The 20,285-nt window shown below is 40.4% G+C and overlaps 1 long non-coding RNA gene across 1 annotated transcript; it reads right to left on the reverse strand.

The window, feature by feature from the left end:
* Positions 1–7,664: 7,664 nt before the first annotated feature.
* LOC133097583 (uncharacterized) lies at positions 7,665–19,941 on the reverse strand. The gene is made up of 3 exons (XR_009702032.1): positions 19,875–19,941; positions 15,380–15,636; positions 7,665–7,903 (listed from the first exon to the last, which is right to left on the reverse strand). It is a non-coding gene; the product is annotated as an uncharacterized LOC133097583 (long non-coding RNA).
* Positions 19,942–20,285: the final 344 nt, after the last annotated feature.

The raw sequence follows: 20,285 nt of genomic DNA on the forward strand, positions 1-20,285 counted from the left end.
ATGATTTATTAGAATAGCACGCTCCGGATACTTACAAGTGGGCGGCAGAGAGGGTGCCACGCCCCCCAGAACTTTGATGGGCAGGCAGGTCACTGGGTGGAAATGGGCTGGTGCGTGAGGAGCTTGCCACTGGGGGTCTCCACTCCGACGGCTTCTGTGCCCCAACCTCTCCCCGTGTCTCCCCTCGAAGACAGCGCGGTGCCCGTGCTCCTGTCAGCCCCGGAGCGTGAGGTCACCTGCCCGGGAGCCGTAGGGGGCACCAGCCGCCCCCCCCCCCCACCCCGCCCACGCTGCCAGGAAGCAGGACCTGAGTGCCGGGCTCTCGGCGGCCCTGAGCAGGCGCCACCCGCAATTGGCCCGCAGAATGGACTGTCCCGCCCGGGCTTCCAGTGCGGCCGCCTCCAGCTGGAAGCCTGGGACACTGGAATCAGGCCGCTTCCTGTCTGTCCTTGCAGGAGACGGGGCCGCACTACAAGCTCCAGGCTCAGCCCTGGATCCTGACCATCACGTAGCCAGAGAAATTGGCAACATTTTTGTTTTGCCTGTTGAAATGTTTAATGACAAAGATTTTGTTCAGTTTCCTGATGTGGATGAAGTGTGGAGCCCGATGTTGATTTATTCTCCAAGAAATGTACATCCTACTTCCCACACGGGGGTGATCAGCCCCCTGTCCAAAGGTGAGAGACCCATGTGTGTGGCCTGTACCTCCTATGAGATCAGCCCTAAGCCAGTTTAAACCTGACCAAGTTCTGTCTACACGGCAGATTTAGACCTCTGCATGTCCTGTCTACACTGAGTATGTTTAGACCTGACCATGTGCTGTCTATAATGAGAACATTTAGACCTGTGTTCTGCGTACACTAGGACTATGGAGACCAGGGTAGAGACCTGTCCTGGCCTCAGTCCTGGAAAGCTCGGTGCCTGTGTCTGAATGTCAGTGCTTAGACGTCTGGGGTCTGGAGCTCAGGTGGGCTTGTCTGGGTAGCAGCGCTCTGTGCCAGCTGTGGTGACCTGGCTCTCCCAGGGGTCAGTGCTGTGGCCTTAGTCTTTACCCCCGTAAGGTTCACCTTCCCTGGGCCTCGTGGAGACTCCTCAGGTGGGCTACCTGGAAATCATCCCAATTTACCAGCCCGTGCATGGTGCGTAGGCAGGCAGGTTTAGCTGGTGAACTGATTGCAGGGCGCACGGATTGGGCAAAAGGCTGCTGGGAAGCAGGTGAGGCTGCTGCTGTAATCTACTTCCGGTCAACCATCGCTACTCAGCAGAGACCAGAGCTGCCCCTCGGCTTTCAGCCCTGCTGTCCCGTGTGTTTTCTCAACACCTCAGCGAGCCAAGAAAGGACTGAGCCTGCCAGAACCAAGGTAGCATGTTCAACTTATCATGAAAGCTTTAAAAACAGTTAAAATATCACAGAACCAAAGTGAAAAGAGGAGGACTCCTCTGGGACAAGTATGGGGAGAGGAGACCAATCCTACACTTCTTCTGCCATTGCAGGAGGTCCCAGGAACGCAGCTCGCTTCCACATTAGGGGGCCAACCAGCAGGGCCGCGGTGTCCTGACCAAGGGGACGTGTGACCCCAGGTGCAGGGTCTGGGGAGGTGGGGTCACCTGGCGAGTGTGGACGTGTGACCCCAGGTGCAGGGTCTGGGGCGGTGGGGTCACCCTGGCGAGTGTGGGCATGTGACCCCAGGTGCAGGGTCTGGGGACTGGGGGTCTCTCCCCATCTGCATGGGTCAGGACTACGTGTACGGGGAGACCCCCTGTCTGCTCTTTGCCTGCAGTGGTTCTTGTCCTGAGATTTCTAACGTCTGAATTGAGGGTGTTGCTGTAATTAACCTGTGGTCCTCCTTCTTCTCTTAATCTTGTTACCTTCGTGTGAGGACAGGAACCTTTGGGCAGTTTGCTGCTCCGTTCTGCTGAGTGACCAGTAACCCTTGGTGGTATTGCTTCCAAACCAAACTCGGGTCCACTCACCCGTGTGCAGTAAAGCCAGTCTACTGACCCTGGGTTGTGGTACAGCTTTCGTTGCAGGCGCCAAGCAAGGAGTCCAGGGCAGCTTATGTTTAAAAGGCCCAAACTCCCCTAAGGCTTTCTGGGAAAGGTTGTTAAAGACAGGGTGAGGGAGGGGGGTTGTGGGGTGTGTGGTCAGCCGATGGACACCCTTCTGATTAGCTGGTGGTGAGTCAGCATCATCAGCCTTCTGGTTCCAGCTGGTCTGTGGTCTACGTGCTTGTGGGCAGCATGCAGTTAACTTCTCCCACCTGGTAGGGGCTTCAGTATCTGCAAAACAGCTCAAGGGACCCGGCTCAGAATATTATCTACAGCCCTCGAGGAGGAACCAGAGGTCCTTGGCTTTGTTTAATGGCTGCAGTATTATTACGTTGTCTTGTTTGGCTGTTTTCCCTCCTGCATTTTCTCATTTCTCTGATTAAATGTAGTCTCTGGAACTCGGGGAAGCCTGGGAGACTGAAGTTTTTCTACAGACAAGAGGCAGGCAGAGGACATGGGGCAGGGGGCGCTGTTCTGGGAAGGCTCCACAGGGTCCTGCTCGGTTACGGAATCATGTTAATATCACAGCATATCATCTGTCTAATCCATGGGGGTCACCACTGTTGGGGTCCCCTGGACAAGGCTCAGGTGAGCACAGACTAGCCCCCCTAAGAATGGTCTCCCATGTGCCATGTGAGGGTACCATGATGGCCCTCAAGGTGGGGGACGGTGCTTGGGCCTCTGACATTTGTGATGAAGCGGAGTCGAAATGGAATCTCAATTAACAAGAAATCATTTTTAAAATTTATTTTAAGCGAAATAACACACATCACATACCCTTCACCATCATCACCATTTTAAGTGCACGTTTCTGAGGCATCAGATATATTCACCTTCTCGTGGAGCCATCACCACCATCCCTAGAACTTTTCATCTTGCAAAACCAAATTCCACGACATGCCATTCCCCACCCCTTCCCACAGCCCCGGCACCGACGTCCACCTTTGGTCCATGAGTTGTCGACACCAGGGCCCCCATCTGAGTGGAATCCTGCAGTGTTCACTGACGGGTCATTTTGGAAGAGCTGACTTTCAGTCTGAAGCTCTGCTTCTTTGCATCTGAAGAATCTGCATTTCGGGAGGCTGTATGAGGAAGGGGGTGTACGAGGGACAAGGGTGTCCGGCGTGCAGATGAGCCGGGACCTGACGAGCTGCCTGTTGGGCCCTCTGGTCCCTCTGGTCCCATTTCTTGGGCTCTGCCTCATCTGCGTCATTGCTGTCTGTTCTGGGCTCCTGGGAGGGGCCTGCTTGCTGGGTGGTCGCTGCTCCTGTGGCAGGGAAGATCCTGCAGGGCTGACCCACAGAGTGTGGGGTGTGGTCCCAAGAGCTTGGGGCCCACATAGGTCACAGCGTTGGGGCCATGACAGGTGCTCAGGCAGCCTCATCACTGACAGGGAATGTTGCTGAGATCCTGCTCAGGAGGGCGTGGTGGGTGGCCTGGGACCCCCAAGGCCCCATTCCTATCCTGGAGCTTGGAGAGTGCATCCCCCAAGGGCTCCAGACTCACCCTATGTCTCAGCCGTATCCCTCTGTCCTGTCTTTGAACTCAGGAAAACGACCTCTACTGATCATGTCCACAACATAGGCCTGGTCCTGTCGGTATTAGGATTCTTTAATTTAGATGTCCTGGGATAGCAGCTCTTTTTAGGCCTAAAGGAGGAACAGCTCAGGAGTGTAAAACATTTTCAGATGAAACTAATATTCAACGACTATCTCTATACTACGCGGTTGTTGACTTCTATTAGTCATAATTCTCCTGGTTTTAGCTCTGATGTGGGAATTACAGAGGAGTCAACATTTAAATCTTCATAATCTGTGTATTCGTAGCTTCAGTATCATTACTGACCCCTAGTTTTCATGGTTCGGGAGGAGTTATTGATTTCATGTATCATGTAAAGGATTCACAGTGATGACAGGGCAATTAAGATTACAGATGGCTGGTAAATTGTTCAACTTTTCTCTACCTGTGCATCTATTGCATGTATATGGGTCAGTTTAGTTGTCAATATTAGTGAAATAATATAGAGGACTAGAGAACTTATCCAAGAAAATGATTATTAATGCGTAATCATGAAAATGTAAAAGTTCTTCCATAATCGGTGATGTTGCATCTTGAGACCCTAGATGAAATGGATATGCCTTAGTGATATACAGGATTTTAGCCTATGATTTAACTTTGACAAAGTTACATCACTTTTTACTTTTATCTCCTTTATCGAGAAAGACATGATGGTTATGGTGTTGGCTTGAAACTGGTTGAAAAGGACTTGAGTCCTTCCTTCCTGATTTTACATTTCCATAGGTAGGCTCTTCAAACATAGGATATGGTGGAGGGCATCCGTGTAACCATTCTAGGTTAGGAGTAGCAGTTTCCACTGCTGAGACTTCTTGTTTAGACGCAAATGCTTTTCAAAGTATGAAGATTATTAGCATTACTGCTGCTACTGAGAGGAATGAGCCTAAAGACAAAATATTTCATGTTGTGTGTGCCTCAGGGTACTCAGACTAACATAGTGACATCCCTGAGAGGCCAAGGAAGTGCTGCAGGAAGTCATATTTACTACTACAGATATACTTGTGAAGTGAATTTTTGCTCATGCTGAGTTAGCTGTATAACCTGAGAATAGTGGGAATCAGTGTAGAAGCCTCCTATAATAGTGAAGACTGCTCCCATGGACATTACGCCATGGAAGTGTGCTACTACATAGTATGTATCATGGAGGACAATGTCCGGGGATGAGTTGGCTGAGATGATTCCTGTTAAACCACCTACTGTAAAAAGAAAACTAAAGCCTAAAGCTCATAATATAGTGAGAGGTCACATAATATTACCTCCGTGAAGAGTTGCTAATCAGCTAAATACTTTTGCTCCTGCAGGGATGGAAGTAATTACGGTAGCTGATGCAAAGTATGCTCATGGGTCGACAGCTATCCCTATGGTAAACATATGATGGGCCCACAAGAGAAATCCTAAAAAGCCAGTGGACATGACTCATACTACTCCTAAATAGCTGAAAGGCACTTTTTGTCCTAAATAGTATGTAATGATATGTGAGAATATAACAAACCCTGGTAGGCCATGAATACAGACTTCACGGTGACCAAAGAACCAAAATAGGTGTTGGTATAGGATTTGGTCTCCTCCTGCAGGGTCAAAGGAAGTAGTGTCTAGATTTCTATCTCTTAACAGTATGGCAATTCTGGCTGCTCGGACTGAGATTGGCAATTATAGTAATATGGCTATAGTTGGGGAAGATTAAACAAATAATGGTGTTTGGTACTGGGCTATGACTGCTGGTTTTATATTAAAGACTATAGTAATAAAAGTAATAGCACCAAGAATTGAAGAGACCCTGCTTGATTGTAAAGGAGAAAATGGTTAGGTTGACAGAGGCTCCTGCGTGGGCCACATTGCTGACTACAGCTGAATACACGGTTCCACTGGTACCAGAACCAGCTTCTACTACTGGTAATATGAGTAGGAGTAAGAATGATAGGGGAAGTAGTCAAAAGTTTACATGATTTATTCGGGGAAATGCTCTATCACGTGCCCCAGTTATTAGTGGCACAAGTCAACTTTTTTTTTCTTTTTTTTTTTCTTTTTCTTTTCACAGATCTTTATTGGAGTATAACTGCTTCACAATACTGTGTTAGTTTCTGTTGTACACCAAAGTGAATCAGCCATATGCATACGTATGTCCCCATATCCCCTCCCTCTTGAGCCTCCTTCCCACCCTCCCTATCCCACCCCTCTAGGTCATTGCAAAGCACTGAGCTGATCTCCCTGTGCTATGCTGCTGCTTCCCACTAGCTATCTGTTTTACATTTGGTAGTGTATATATGTTGATGCTACTCTCACTTCGCCCCAGCTTTGCCTTCCAACCCATGTCCTCAAGTCCATTTTCTATGTCTACCTCTTTATTCCTGCCCTGCAACTAGGTTCATCAGTACCTTTTTTTTTTTTTTTAGATTAGCATATGGTATTTGTTTTTCTCTTTCTGACTTACTTCGCTCTGTATGACAGACTCTAGGTCCATCCACCTCACTGCAAATAACTCAATTTCGTTTCTTTTTATGTCTAATATTCCATTGTATATATGTGCCACATCTTCTTTATCCATTCATCTGTCAATGGACACTTAGGTTGCTTCCATGTCCTGGCTATTGTAAATAGTGCTGCAATGAGCATTGTGGTACATGTCTCTTTTTGAGTTATGGTTTTCTCAGGGTATATGCCCAGTAGTGGGATTGCTGGGTCATATGGTAGTTCTATTTTTAGTTTTTTAAGGAACCTCCATACTGTTTTCCATAGTGGTTGTATCACTTTACATTCCCACCAACAGTGCAAGAGGGTTCCCTTTTCACCACACCCTCTCCAGCATTTATTGTTTCTAGATTTTTTGATAATGTCCATTCTGACCAGTGCGAGGTGATACCTCATTGTAGTTTTGATTTGCATTTCTCTAATAATTATGTTGAGCATCTTTTCATATGCCTCTTTGCCATCTGTATGTCTTCCTTGGAGAAATGTCTATTTAGATCTTCTGCCCATTTTTTAACTGGATTTTTGTTTTTTTGATATTGAGCTCCATGAGCTGTTTGTGTATTTTGGAGATTAATCCTTTGTTGTTTCATTTGCAAATAATTTCTACCATTCTGAGGGTTGTCTTTTTGTCTTGCTTATGGTTTCCTTTGCTGTGCAAAAGCTTTTAAGTTTAATTAAGTCCCATTTGTTTTTATTTCCGTTACTGTAGAGGTGCGTCAAAAAAAGATCTTGCTGTGGTTTATGTCAAAGAGTGTTTTTCCTGTGTTTTCCTCTAAGAGTTTTATAGTGTATGGTCTTACATTTAAGTCTTTAATCCATTTGGAGTTTGTTTTTGTGTATGGTGTTAGGTAGTGTTCTAATTTCATTCTTTTACATGTAGCTGTCCAGTCTTCCCAGCACCACTTATTGAAGAGGCTGTCTTTTCTCCATTGTATATTCTTGCCTCCTTTGTCATAAATTCGGTGCCCATATACGTGTGGGTTTATCTCTGGGCTTTCTATCCTGTTCCATTGATCTATATTTCTGTTTTTGTGCCAGTACCATACTGTCTTGATTACTGTAGCTTTGTAGTGTAGTTTGAAGTCTGGGAGCCTGATTCCTCCAGCTCCGTTTTTCTTTCTCAAGGTTGCTTTGGCTATTCGGGGTCTTTTGTGTTTCCATACGAATTGTAAAATTTTTTGTTCTCATTCTGTGAAGAATGCCATTGGTAGTTTGATAGGGATTGCACTGAATCTGTACATTGCTTTGGGTACTATAGTCATTTTCACAATATTGATTCTTCCAATCCAAGAATATGGTATATTTCTCCATCTGTTTATGTCATCTTTGATTTCTTTCATCAGTGTTTTATAGTTTTCTGACTGCAACTTTCATCTCCTTAGGCAGGTTTATTCCTAGATATTTTATTCTTTTTGTTGCAATGGTAAATGGGAGTGTTTTCTTAATTTCTCTTTCTGATTTTTCATTGTTGGTGTACAGGAATGCCAGAGATTTCTGTGCATTAATTTTGTATCCTGCAACTGTACCAAATTTATTGATTAGTTCTAGTAGTTTTCTGGTGGCATCTTTAGGATTTTCTATGTATAGTATCATGTCATCTGCAAGGAGTGACAGTTTTACTTCTTCTTTTCCAATTTGTATTCCTTTTCTTTTTTTCTCTGATTGCCATGACTAGGACTTCCATAACTATGTCGAATAAGAGTGGCGAGAGTGGACACCCTTGTCTTGTTCCTGATCTTAGTGGAAATGCTTTCAGTTTTTCACCATTGAGTATGATGCTTGCTGTGGGTCACAAGTCAGTTTTCAAACCCTGCAATCATAATGGGTACAACTATAAAGAAAATTATGACACGTGCAGGGACTGTATGATGTTACAGATTTGGTCATCTCCAAGTAGCGCTCCGGATTAGCATAGCTCAGACTGGATTAACAGACTGGAGGTGGTGCCTGCTACTCCAGCTCAAGCACCAAATAGTAAATATAAAGTGCCAATATCTTTGTGATTTGTAGCAGATAATCAGTTTATGAACAGAGGTAAAATGACTGAGCTAGCATTAGACTGCAAATCTAAAGACAGAGATTGAGTCCTCTTTTTGGCAAACCCTGTGGTAAATCAACACATTGAATTGCAAATTCAAAAAAGCAGTTCAACTCTGCTGGTGCTTTTCCTGCCTTTTTTTTTTTTCTTCCTTGAAAGCAGGAGAAGTAGATTGAAACCAACTGACTAGAGCATTTACCTGTGAACTAACATTTCCTGGGGTGGAAACTCATCAATCTCGTAAGGATTTGGCTTAATTAAAATCTTTGATTTGCATTCAGCTGATATAGGATAGAGTCCTGCAATCCTTATTTTTAGAAATTAAGTAAGTTGTACTTGTTTAGGGTTTTGAAAGCTCTTGGTCTGAACTACCCTAAATTCCTAGTGCAGCACGGATAGAATGGGTATTAAGGGTAGTAATTGAGTGGATATTACGATTAGTAATGATAGGAAGGTTATCTGTTTTGTATGTTCAAATTGTTTTTTTATTTTTGTGTTGTTTAATGAAGGGAATATAGTTAGTGATGTGGAGTATGTTAGCTGCAAGTAGAAATATATGCTGAGGACTGCTATGATGGCTATTAGTGTTGGTAGAATGATGTTATCATTTTTGTTATTTCTTGGATAATTATTCATCTGGGTAAAAACCCTGACAGTGGTGGGCTACCTCCTAACAATACTATAATGGTGAGGATAAGGATTGTGATGGGAGGTGTTTTATCTCATGTGTGTGATAATGATACTGTTGTCGTACATGATCTGGGCATAAATAGTAAGAAGATAGTGTTGTTGTGATATAAATTAGTATGTTTAGGATTGTTATAATTGGAATATACGTTATAATAGCTGTTATGCATCCTATATGGGCAATTGATGAGGAAGCTATAATTTTTTCTAGGTGAGTATGGCTAAGTCTGCCTCAGCCTCCAATTATGATTCATAATATCACTATGATTAATACTATGTTTAGGGTGATGGATGGTGACATGTGGTATAAAACCGATAGGGGTGCAATTTTGTCATGTTAATAGCATCAGGCCTGCTGTTCATGGAATGCCTTGTGTTACTTCAGGCACTCAGAAGTGAAATGGGGAAAGTCCTACTTTTGTTACAAGGGCTATTGTTATGATGGTGGATACTGCTGAATTAAAGATTTTTGTAATTCACTGTGTTCCTTGACCAGAGTATATTAGATTAATGATAATAGCCATTATAAGTAGTATTGACATGGTGGATTGTTTTATAAAATATTTGTTGGATGCTTCTATAGCTTATGGGTTCATGTTTTTTATTAGAATGGGGATACCATTAACCAGCGTGAGCTTGTTACTACAATTATGTTTTCTGAGATAATGGGCATAGAGTTTATCAGTACAGGAAGGATATACGACAGTATTTTGGGGGTATGGGCCTGATAGCTTACTTAGAGAAGCTTACTATATAGCATGTGGTGTAACGTGGTGGCATGGGGAACATAAAATTCTTAGGAGTAAGTTCACTTCCAGGAATAAGAGCATTTAAACCTCTGTCATTTTCTCTATCAAAGTAACTCTTTTGTCAGACATATTTCTTAAGTTTGTGGTGGTTGTCTGGTATGATGACAGGTAGTGAAACCTCTTATATACATAGGACTAATGTTAGTAGTAAAAAAGTTTTTATAAGAGATGTGTAAGTTGATCATATCAAAATTATGGGTAGGATGCTCGAATTCATAGAATGGAGATTGTTAGATGTGTTTTAATGATGACTTGGGCTGTATATAATCCTGGCACGTAGGGGTTGTGAAGTACTCCTAAAAACAGATTGTTGTGGAAATGTTTTTTATAATGATATTGACATATTCTCTAGGAAGCACAGGGCGAATAGGCCTGCTGCATTTTCTACATTGAAGCCAAACACAGGTTTTGACTCTACTTCTGTTAAATTGTGTGGGGCTCCATTGGATTTCTGCTAGTACAGAGATAATCAAATTGAGGGTAGGGGTCAGGAGAAAATTAGTCATACTTGTTCTTGTGTAATAATTACTGTTGAAAGTGTAAATGATCCATTTATCAGTAGGACTGAGAAGAGAATAACTGCTAACGTTACTTCGTACTGCCTGTAGAGCTCCAATGAGTATTTTGAATCTGAAGCTCATCCAGATCAGAGGATGGAATAAATGGCTAGGCTTTATATGGCTAATATAAATAGTATGCCTACGTTTATATTAATTAGTGGATAAGATATGGGAAGAGGAATTCATGTTGTGAGAGCCAGGGTTACGGCTAGCATTGAGGCAATAATATATAAATTGATGATATTGATGGTCACAGTGGTTCTTTAATAAATAATTTGACTGCCTCAGCAATGGGTTGTAATAATCCATAGTGGCTGATGATTTTTGGCCCTTTCTGGATTTGTATATAGCCTAGGATTTTCCATTCAGTTAATGTAAGGAATGCTATAGCGAGCAAAATTGGGTAATTAGTGAAAGAATGTTGATGATAAACGTATTCTTAGGAAGAGGACTTACCTCTGCAGATAAAGTTTAAGTTTTATGCAGTTGCTGGGCTCTGCAAACCCTAACAAACCCTGACTACAGTAGGGTATGATAAATTAATTCAATTGAGCTTTTACTATCAATTAGTTTGAAGTCATCTTGTAAAATAGGTCTTATTTTCCTTGTCCATTCATACTGGGAGAAATTTGTAATAGACAGAAACCAACCAGGATGACTCCAGTCTGAGCTCCGATCAGATAGGACTTTAATTGTTGAACAAACAGACCATTAATAGCAGTTATACCACTGAAATGTCCTGATCCAACATCAAGGTCATAAACCCTATTGTCTAGAACTCTAGAATACAATCACACTGTTATCCCTAGTATAACTTGTTCCGTTGATCAGTGTTTTAGAACAACAGGTGATAAAGCATTTTGACTAGTGGTTCTAAATTTTAATCACTGAGAGGTGGTTTTATTCTCCAAGGTCACCCCAACCAAAATTGTTAATCGATTAAAAGCTATGTTATCCCTTAAAGTTCAGGCTTTTTTTTTTTTTCTGGATTAATTAATTAATGCTCCATAGGATTTTCTCCTGTTATTCCCACCTCTTCCTGGGAAGGTCAATTTCACTGATTAAAAGACACAGTAAAACTCACATGTGGCCATTCTTGCAAGTCCAAGTCCTTATTTAGAGAACAAATGACTATGCTACCTTTCCACACTCAGGATCCCATGACAGTTAAAGCGATGTCACTGGGCAGCCAGTGTCTCTAATACTAGAAGTACTAGAGGTAATGTTTTTGGTAAACAGGCAGGAATTGTGATTGCTGAGTTCCATTTACTTTTTTAATCTTAAATGCATGCCTGTGCTGGGTTAACAATTGTTTTAATAAATACTTAGGTATTGGTTTAGTTTTACTTTACTGTTAACTGTCAGTGGGTTATAAATTCTGATATAAGCTTATGCAAGGAGAAATATTTCTTGTTACTCATATGAACAGTATTGCTTCTATTAATTGATTAGTCCAGTATTAAATTAGCAGTTGATTTATTTATTATTGGTATTAAGGTGACTGTGTGGTTGACCTTGAATGCTTAATGCTTTCTTAACTGGTGGCTGCTTTTAAGCCAACCGTGGTATTGTATATGCTACTCTCTAGGGAAGGTTGTATTCTGTACCTAAAAAGCTGGACCATTTTTGAATAACATTTAAAATTACGTTAAAATTATGTTTTTAAAGTAATATTTAAAATTGAACTAAAGTTCTTTTCTGAACCACCATCACTAGGCTTATAAGGCTTATTAGCCCTACTCATAAATCTCCCTATTTTGCCATATGGATGGGTTTTTCTTATAAACTGTTCATAAGTAGCTCCTCTGGTTTCAGGGTATTTAACTTCTTTCATCATTCCCTTATAGAACTTTATCTGTAGCACCAGATTTAAATTTCTACCTTCTATACATAGATGCTAAATGAGTCTTTACTTATGATAGTTGAATTTGGTGGGAGGTTTGGGCTAGTTTTAGTAGAAAGTGTTCATGAGGTATAAAATCTCCTGGGCATAAACTAGGTGCTTTCCTTTAAGCTACAGTTTGATTCATCCAGGCACACTTTCCAGTATGCTCATCTTGCTAGGACTTGTCTCCTCTTATGTATTTAGAACTTATTAATGGGTTATGAAGTTATTGGTATTGGAGGGGATGACAGTGCACATGCTTCACGGCCTGATTCAATTAAGCTCTCTATTCTTAATTTACTGCTAAATTCTCCTTTGGTTTTTCATTTCATAAAAACTTTCCTATAAATTATTTTATGTTCCTGAGGTACAAAATGTAGCCCCCTTCTTCTCCTCCCACAGGCTACACCTTGGCCTGACGTTTTTATGTCTGATAATTTTGCTTACTATTGTTCCCTACCAGGGTGTCCTGAGGATGGTGGTATACAGGGCGGGTGAGGTTTATCAGTTTGTTGATCACAGAATGGGCTCCTCTAGAGGAGTATGAATCACCGTCAAGCTCTTTGACTTTTAGGCTGATGGTAGTCGTATTCTGGTGAATAACTTTTTTGTTGTAATTATTTGAATTTAGGGATAAGCATAGTGGGACATCTTAGCTATCATGTAATCAGAAATGGTAGTCACTTTCATAGTTTATTTTTATTTTCGCTATGGCTTTTTACAGCTTAGCTAGGACTTTATTTTAGTGTAATCTTTAACATGCTTCACACTGGATTTCTATTAATATGGGTTAATCTTATGAGCAAGGTGGCTGACATGAAATGCACCAACCCTAAGTAGTAATATAACTTACTCAGACTTTCTTTTACGGCTCAACTTTTATCACTCCCGTTTCCCATGGGGATGGAGTTAAGCAAGGCATTGTGAGCTACTTTGTAGTGTGCTTGGTGCCTGCTTCTTTTAATTTTTTATGATTTGAGGGCATTCTCACTGGGGTGCAGATACTTGCATGTGTAATTTTATTAGAAATTAAAAGGCCAGGGCCACACCTATGTGTTTATGGGGTTAGTAAATTCATCTGGGCATTCACAGTGCTTCACTTTAATTATTAAGCTACAGCAACAGGCTGAGTAGGACTTCGTACATATAGGATTTATGTATTTAAGTGACATATTGGTATTCAGTGTAGTAGTTTGGGTTGTGTTAAAATTGGTACTGAAATATTTAATATTTTTTCTTTTGGATTGGGATTGACATATATACACTAGTGATATTATGTATAAAATAGATAACTCATGAGAACTACTGTATATAGCTCAGGAACTCTACTCAATGCTCTGTGGTGACCTAAATGGGAAGGAAATCCAAAAGAGGGGATGTATGTATATGTATAACTGATTCACATTGCTATAGAGTAGAAACTAACACAACTCTGTAAAGCAGCTATACTCCAATGGAATTCTTTTTTATAAATTTTAAAAACGTACTTTATTTTTTGTTTGAGGTACACGGCAGATCTAGGGGGTACATGGCAATCAATCTAAGTGATTGACTGGTATTATGCAGAGGCTAGTTTGCAGTTATACTAACTTTGGGTTGTTCAGGTAAGGGCAATATGTTTGTTAAATGAGTTAGTTGACTCACGCAGTTATATGCTTTGCCTTGTTTGGGGGGATCTGTCAAGGCGATCATAGTGTACAAAGTATGAGATTTAGTGGCAGGTGGGAGGGTTTGATTAAGGAAGCTGTTTACCTGAAATGCATGTGCGTATGTACGTGTGTGTGTAATTGTTCTATGTCCTGTGACCATTGACTCAGGATGATGTTGGCAAATAACATTATGGTTGATGATGTTGGCAAATAACATTCAATTTAAGCTCAGCTACAAGTTGCTTGACTGTGTTAAGGCCTCTGATGGCCACAGCTGAGTCACAGCAGCCCCCAGAATTAAAAAATACCAAATGCATGAAACCAGTTAGTTATGTGTGAGCATAAGCTGATATGATAGTCCATCGAGATGTCTTTTCTTTCATCTTTTTATTGAAGTATAGTTGACTTACAGTGCTGTGCCAACCTCTGCTGTACAGCAGTGACTCAGTTATACAAATATAGATATCTATATCTATCTATATAGATATCTGTATCTATCTATATATATAGATATCTAGAGATACACATTCTAAAATTTCCTGGGGTGGAAGCTCATCAATCTAGTAAGGATTGGGCTTAAAATCTTTAATTTGCATTCAACTGATGTAGGACAGAGTCTTGCAATCCTTATTTTTAAGAATTACGTAAATTACACTTGCTTACGGTTTTGAAAGCTCTTGGTGTAAACTACCCTAAGTTCCTAGTCCAGCACTGACAGAATGGGTGTTAAGGGTAGTAATCGTGTGGCTATTACGATTAGTAATGATAGGAGGGCTATTTGTTTTGTATGTTCCAACTGTCATTTTGTTTTTATGTTTTTTATTGATGGAAATATACTTAGTGATGTATGTTAGCTGCAAGTAGACATACATGCTGAGTAACTGCTATGATGGCTATTAGTGTTGGTAGAATAACGTTATCATTTTTGTTACCTCTTGGATAATTATTTATTTGGGTAAAACCCCTGATAGTGGCGGGAGACCTCCCCGTGATGCAATGATGGTGAGGATAAGGATTGTGATGAAAGGTGTTTTATGTCATGTGTGTGATAATGATAGTGTTGTGGTAGCTGAGCTGGGCATAAATAGGAAGAAGATAGTGTTATTATGATATTGATAAAAGAAATTTTCACATGTTGAGGGACGGGGACATTCTGGCTTAGATATGACTTAACTCAAATTGGATGCTCACTAAAACAGCCCATTTGTAGCCTATCAAACATACATTGTACACTTGCTGTAATTATTAAAGGAAAGGGCACACTGACCAGAAGTGAAGCATGACCATGATAAAAAATAAAGGTTAAATGCCTCCTTTCCTGGGCTGCCAAAGCCGGTCCTCCTTCGATGACACTCCCTTCCCAGGTGCCCAGGCCATACTGACTCGCTGTGTATGTGTGTTTTTGGTTTTGGTTTTTTTCTTGAAGTCTTGAAGGAATGTATCCCTGACCTGTTTAATGTTCTTTGTTCTGACAAGATATACAACTGTACTGAAAACTGTGCTTCTCTGGAGCAGTGTTTCAGAGCTGTCAGAGAGGCTGTCTCCCTGGCTTCGGTCCTCAGTCTGGCTCTACGAAAACTCTTTTCTGTTTCTATTCTAGATTGATGATCGTCACTGACGAAACTTGGCGCAGCTGGCAGGATAGCAGGTAAACCCACCTGAGGTCCCCTGGAGTCTACTGTGGACCGGCGCTCGGGACCAAGCGTGGGCCTTTGAGCCCCTCTGGCTTCAGGGCATCCTTCAGGTGATTCGGTGAGTTCTTCTCATAATCAGATCTCCTTGTATTAAGTGACGCTCCACGCCTTTTATTTGAGCTGTGATCTTAAAGACTTGGAGTCTTAAGGGGGTACCAGTACATTTCCTGGGTGAAGAGGTTCCTAGGCAGAGGATCCAGGGAATTTCTAAGCAGGAAGGCCTGGAAGGAATTTGAGTGAACTGGGTTGGCTGACTTTAAAATATATGTATATATGGCTTAAAATTGGAAAATTAAATTTATTTGTAATTTATAATAAAATGAAGCTAAAAGAAAGCAGGAAATCAGGCTCCTAGAGCCTACCAGCCCCCACTGGCACTCGGCGGGCTTCTACAATTGGTATGGAGCTAGTACTTGCAAATACTTATCCAACACTGAAAGAGCCAGGATGGAACTTTTTTTTGACATTAAAACTGAAGTTTACACGCACAATTAAAGAAAGCTGGCTTAATAAAACATCTTTTCAAAATTCTGACCCTGAGAGAGAAAAAGTACTCCTAGAAGAAAATTTGAAGCTGTAACTCTTATCATGTCCTTGAAATGCAAACACAGCCCACATTGCCTGAGACTGCAGCCTTGGCTCAATTAGTGGAATGTAAAACTGAAGGGGAAAAAAAGGCATTTTAAAACTCAAGCAGGAATACTATGAGATCTCTTTGTCTATCTGGATGTAAGTATGCCTATGTGTATGTTATAAATATGTTTCTTCCTCCGGATGATATTATCAAAATGAATTTGTGAAAGAGCTCTATTTTACTGAGTTAAGAATAAGCACTTAAAAATCAAATATTTCTAAATATAACAAAAAAAACCCAAATTTTAAAAGGATCATGTGATCTAGGATTAATCTTCAGTAAATGAAAAGTTGTTGGTGACTAAAGCAGACATGTCTTTAGAGTCATCAACATTAGGTATAATATTTTATTTGGTACCTAGGTTTACTAAATGTCAGTGAGTTCACGTTATCTCTGTTACAAAATCTGTCAACAAGAAAATTAACTTGGTATGATGATATATTCATAACTGATGAAACAGAGATAAATGCGATAAAAGTTTTTAGGTGAAGTCTTTAAAGATGATTGTTTTATGGTACCTCTACCTAAAAATAGTTTCTCCAGATTTTTGGTAACTTGAAACTTTAGAGTTTTGCTAAATTAAATGATGGGAACTCACTGACTATCCAGATCATTTCCAATTAAGATAAAAATACGCATTCATTGCTAAGCATGTCTAAATTTACCTAATTTGCGTTATTGGAGAAAAACTAAAGATGTTTAGGTTTATTGGACACACGTCTTGTACCACATTTAGAAAAGAAATCATGCTGTGAGAAAATGTATGCTTCTAGAGGTTGTGGAATATGTTTGTAAGCCTGCCAATCAGGAAATGCGAATGTGACAGTTCACAATTGCTTGTTTCTTGGTTTTCATTATGGATTAAGGTTTTTAAGGGTTAAAACTTATAACATATATGTAATTAAGTTTGTAGAAATAATTAGGTAAACATTTCATTCAAGGAAAATAAGAGGTGTGTTTTCAGTAAAAGGATTGAAGAAAGGAAAAGTGATTGATACTGTCCTGAAGTGTCTCAAAGACAGAGATTTAATTATGCTTATTTGGTTTATTAAGTTTCATGGAAAACATTGTCAAATAAATGTTCTAGAAATTATATGAAATTCCTGGAAATCTTATATGCCCTGACATAAAATGTTCTCTGTCATCAAAATTGAGGCTCCCAGTAAAGGGACTGGACCCAAGTTTTAGGGAAATGCCCCTTCATGCCAAGGCAACAACAACAGGATCTGTGAAGATTATGGCACAAGTAGATAAAGGCCATTCTGCTTCTACAAAATATCAACCCCTCCTCGTCAGACTTTTGCCATCCTGATATCCCTGTAACGTGGCGACAGTCTGCTGCTAAATCGGAGAAATTAAGATGGGTTAATAATAGCTGTGAATTAAACAGTCAGGGCTACGGGAAACCCAAGATAGCCGCAAGGTTCTTCCCGGCTCCCTGGCAAACCCCATTTTTATTCGCTGGGTTAAAGCCTTCCATTGCTGCCTCACAATAAAAAAGAAATGGTTAGAAAATGTGCTTTCCACCTGTGTATACTTTCCACAATCTCCAGTGATCAAGGCATCCACTTCACTGCGCAAATCCTACAAGACTTTAACAGAAATCTCTCAAACTTCTTAATCGTTATCACTGTCACTATCACCCTCAATCATCAGGCAAGGTCAACAAAACTAAAGGAAAAACTAGACTCAAGCAGAAAAAAAATTACATGGGATTGAGTGAACTGATAAATATGATTATGGTTTTTATGCCTTTTAGTCTGAAATATTACTGGCTTTTAATCTTTGCTTTCCAGATAAAAGGGAACCTTTTCCCTTAAGCTAATTTTTTGGTAAATTATAACCTTTGTCAGGTTATAATTATAACCTTTGTAAATTATAACCTTTTTAAGAATCGAAGCATTTATCTTTTCTCCCTACCTGATTCCTCCTTAATTTGGAATCTCTTAGGTTCCTAGCAGCCTTTCCAGGTGAATAAGGAAGGCCACTTTCCGTAAGAACCTCAAGATACTTTGGAAATTGAGAAGAGAGGAATCCAACTAAATCTGCAGGTATTGCAGCTTGAACCTAATGTCATGGCTCTCCTGGCCTTGAGAGGCCTTTTAAAAGTTCAACTTGAGATCCCTTAGGAAAAGTTCCAATAAATATAAATTTAAAAGAGCCTATACGATCAAATACACCTATGCAAATAATCAGGCCAATTGTATTGAAACCAGACTTCTTTTGCAGAAAAATTAGTCTTAATTTGACTATGTTTGGTCAAAATGAGGATAATTTAGAGAGAAAAATTAAGTTTCAATAATATACCTTTGCAGATATTGAGGTTTTATATATCCTAAGGTTTTGTGTTTACAACCTACATTCAAGGTGATGCTTTGTTATGTTACATTATTGTAAAGTTTAATTGAATTATTAAAAGGATATTTGAAGCTTGTTTCTGAATCTGATTACTGTGATTTATCTTTGGATGAAGACCAGATGCTCCATGACCTGCACCTTGGAGATTGTGCAGACTGGTAAAAGACATCATCTGAAGGACTATTTCCAACCTAAATGGAAGGACCCACCCTTATCAGGTACTCTTAACTAGCTCATGCATAGTGAAACTGAAGGGAATGAACTCTTGAACTCATTTCCCACCTAACAAGGGCCTCTTCATTGGACTGGTCTACAAAGGGGACTGCTCACCTCGAACTTACCTTAAAACCACCATCGAGCCAGGACGAGAAGAGGAAGACAACAGTGATGATAGACAGCTGACCCAAGAACCGGGGCCAGGCCTGTAAGATCCATCCTACTAGTTCAATTGAACTGTTTACCAAATGTTTGTCTCCCTATCCAAATTGAAAGTTACTGTTTTACTTCTAGCTATACTTTTGCCCCAATATTCAGGATGGAAAGAAAATTCTTTGGTAAAGCTCTCACAAAGCACAGCTACTGGGCTAGGCCCTCGTAATACCTATCCCTGACTTTTCAGATGTCCCTAATGTGACCACTCACCCAGACCAACCTCCCTCTGACCTAAACTTTCAAGTTTAAACTCTTCAGCATATTAATATGTCCATCCCTTGTCTGATACTATCTTCGGTCCTTAGGGACTGAGCACAACTTACCCAAGGACCCCCTCCCTCTGTCCCTTAATTGACAAAAACAGCAGGTTTATGTTTATTAGGACATTATGATACCCCACTGTCTATATCAGGAAGTAGATGAACCTCCTTTCTCTCTTCTTTATGGAGTCAAGCAATCTATGTTAGCAAGATACCAAGATACCCGTGGCAAAATCTTTGGGGAATCTTGGTTCCTAATGGAGGAGTGTATGTGAACAAAGAGATGATCAGAAATTTACCAGCCACCGTTGGTCAAATAGCCAAAGAGACTGCAGCACCACAGACATCCCTAAATCTCTCAGCCCAATTAGTATCAGGTAACCAGTTGCCTTAGATTCTCTACTGGCTAAACAAGGTGTTTGTGCTACTGCTCTCACTGCCTGTTGCGCTTTCATCAACACCTCTGGAGAAGCTGAGACACGCCTAGAAAGAATTTCCCAAGAGGCAAAATGGTTACAAGATGTAAGAAAAACTGACCCTTTGGATTACCTGCTTAAATTGGGAGATTGGGATTGACATATATACACTAATATGTATAAAACAGATAATAAGAACCTGCTGTATAGCACAGGGAACTCCACTGTAAATAGAAACTAACACAACATTGTAAAACAACTCTACCCCAATAATAAAATAAATAAATAAAAACAATAATAAATAAATTACCTGTTTAGCCCCATGGTAAGACATAATCTATAAATGCTGTGGCTATTACCTTAAATAGTAGGATGATTCCAATGTTTCATATTTCTAGGAAGGTGTAAGATCCATAATACAGGCCTTGACCTACATGGATAAATAAGCAAATAAAGAATATGAAAGTTCCGTTTGCATATAAATATCAGATAATTAATCTGTAGTTTACATATTGATAGATATGTATTGCTAGGAATAAACCTGTTAAGATTTGTAAAATTTAACAAATATCAAGCAGGGAACAAAACTTTCATCATGATGAGATATGTGATGGAGCTGGTAAATCAATAAATGCGTTAACAATTTTTAATAACGGGTGGGACTTTTGAATGTTGGTCATTACAGTGTTCCTACAGTTGAAATACAATAATTTTTCATGGCATTGCCTATGGTTACATTTTATGTGAGAATAATAATGACATACGTTGTA

The sequence above is a fragment of the Eubalaena glacialis genome, chromosome 9 (genome assembly GCF_028564815.1).
Source record: "Eubalaena glacialis isolate mEubGla1 chromosome 9, mEubGla1.1.hap2.+ XY, whole genome shotgun sequence".
Classification (NCBI taxonomy): domain Eukaryota; kingdom Metazoa; phylum Chordata; class Mammalia; order Artiodactyla; family Balaenidae; genus Eubalaena; species Eubalaena glacialis.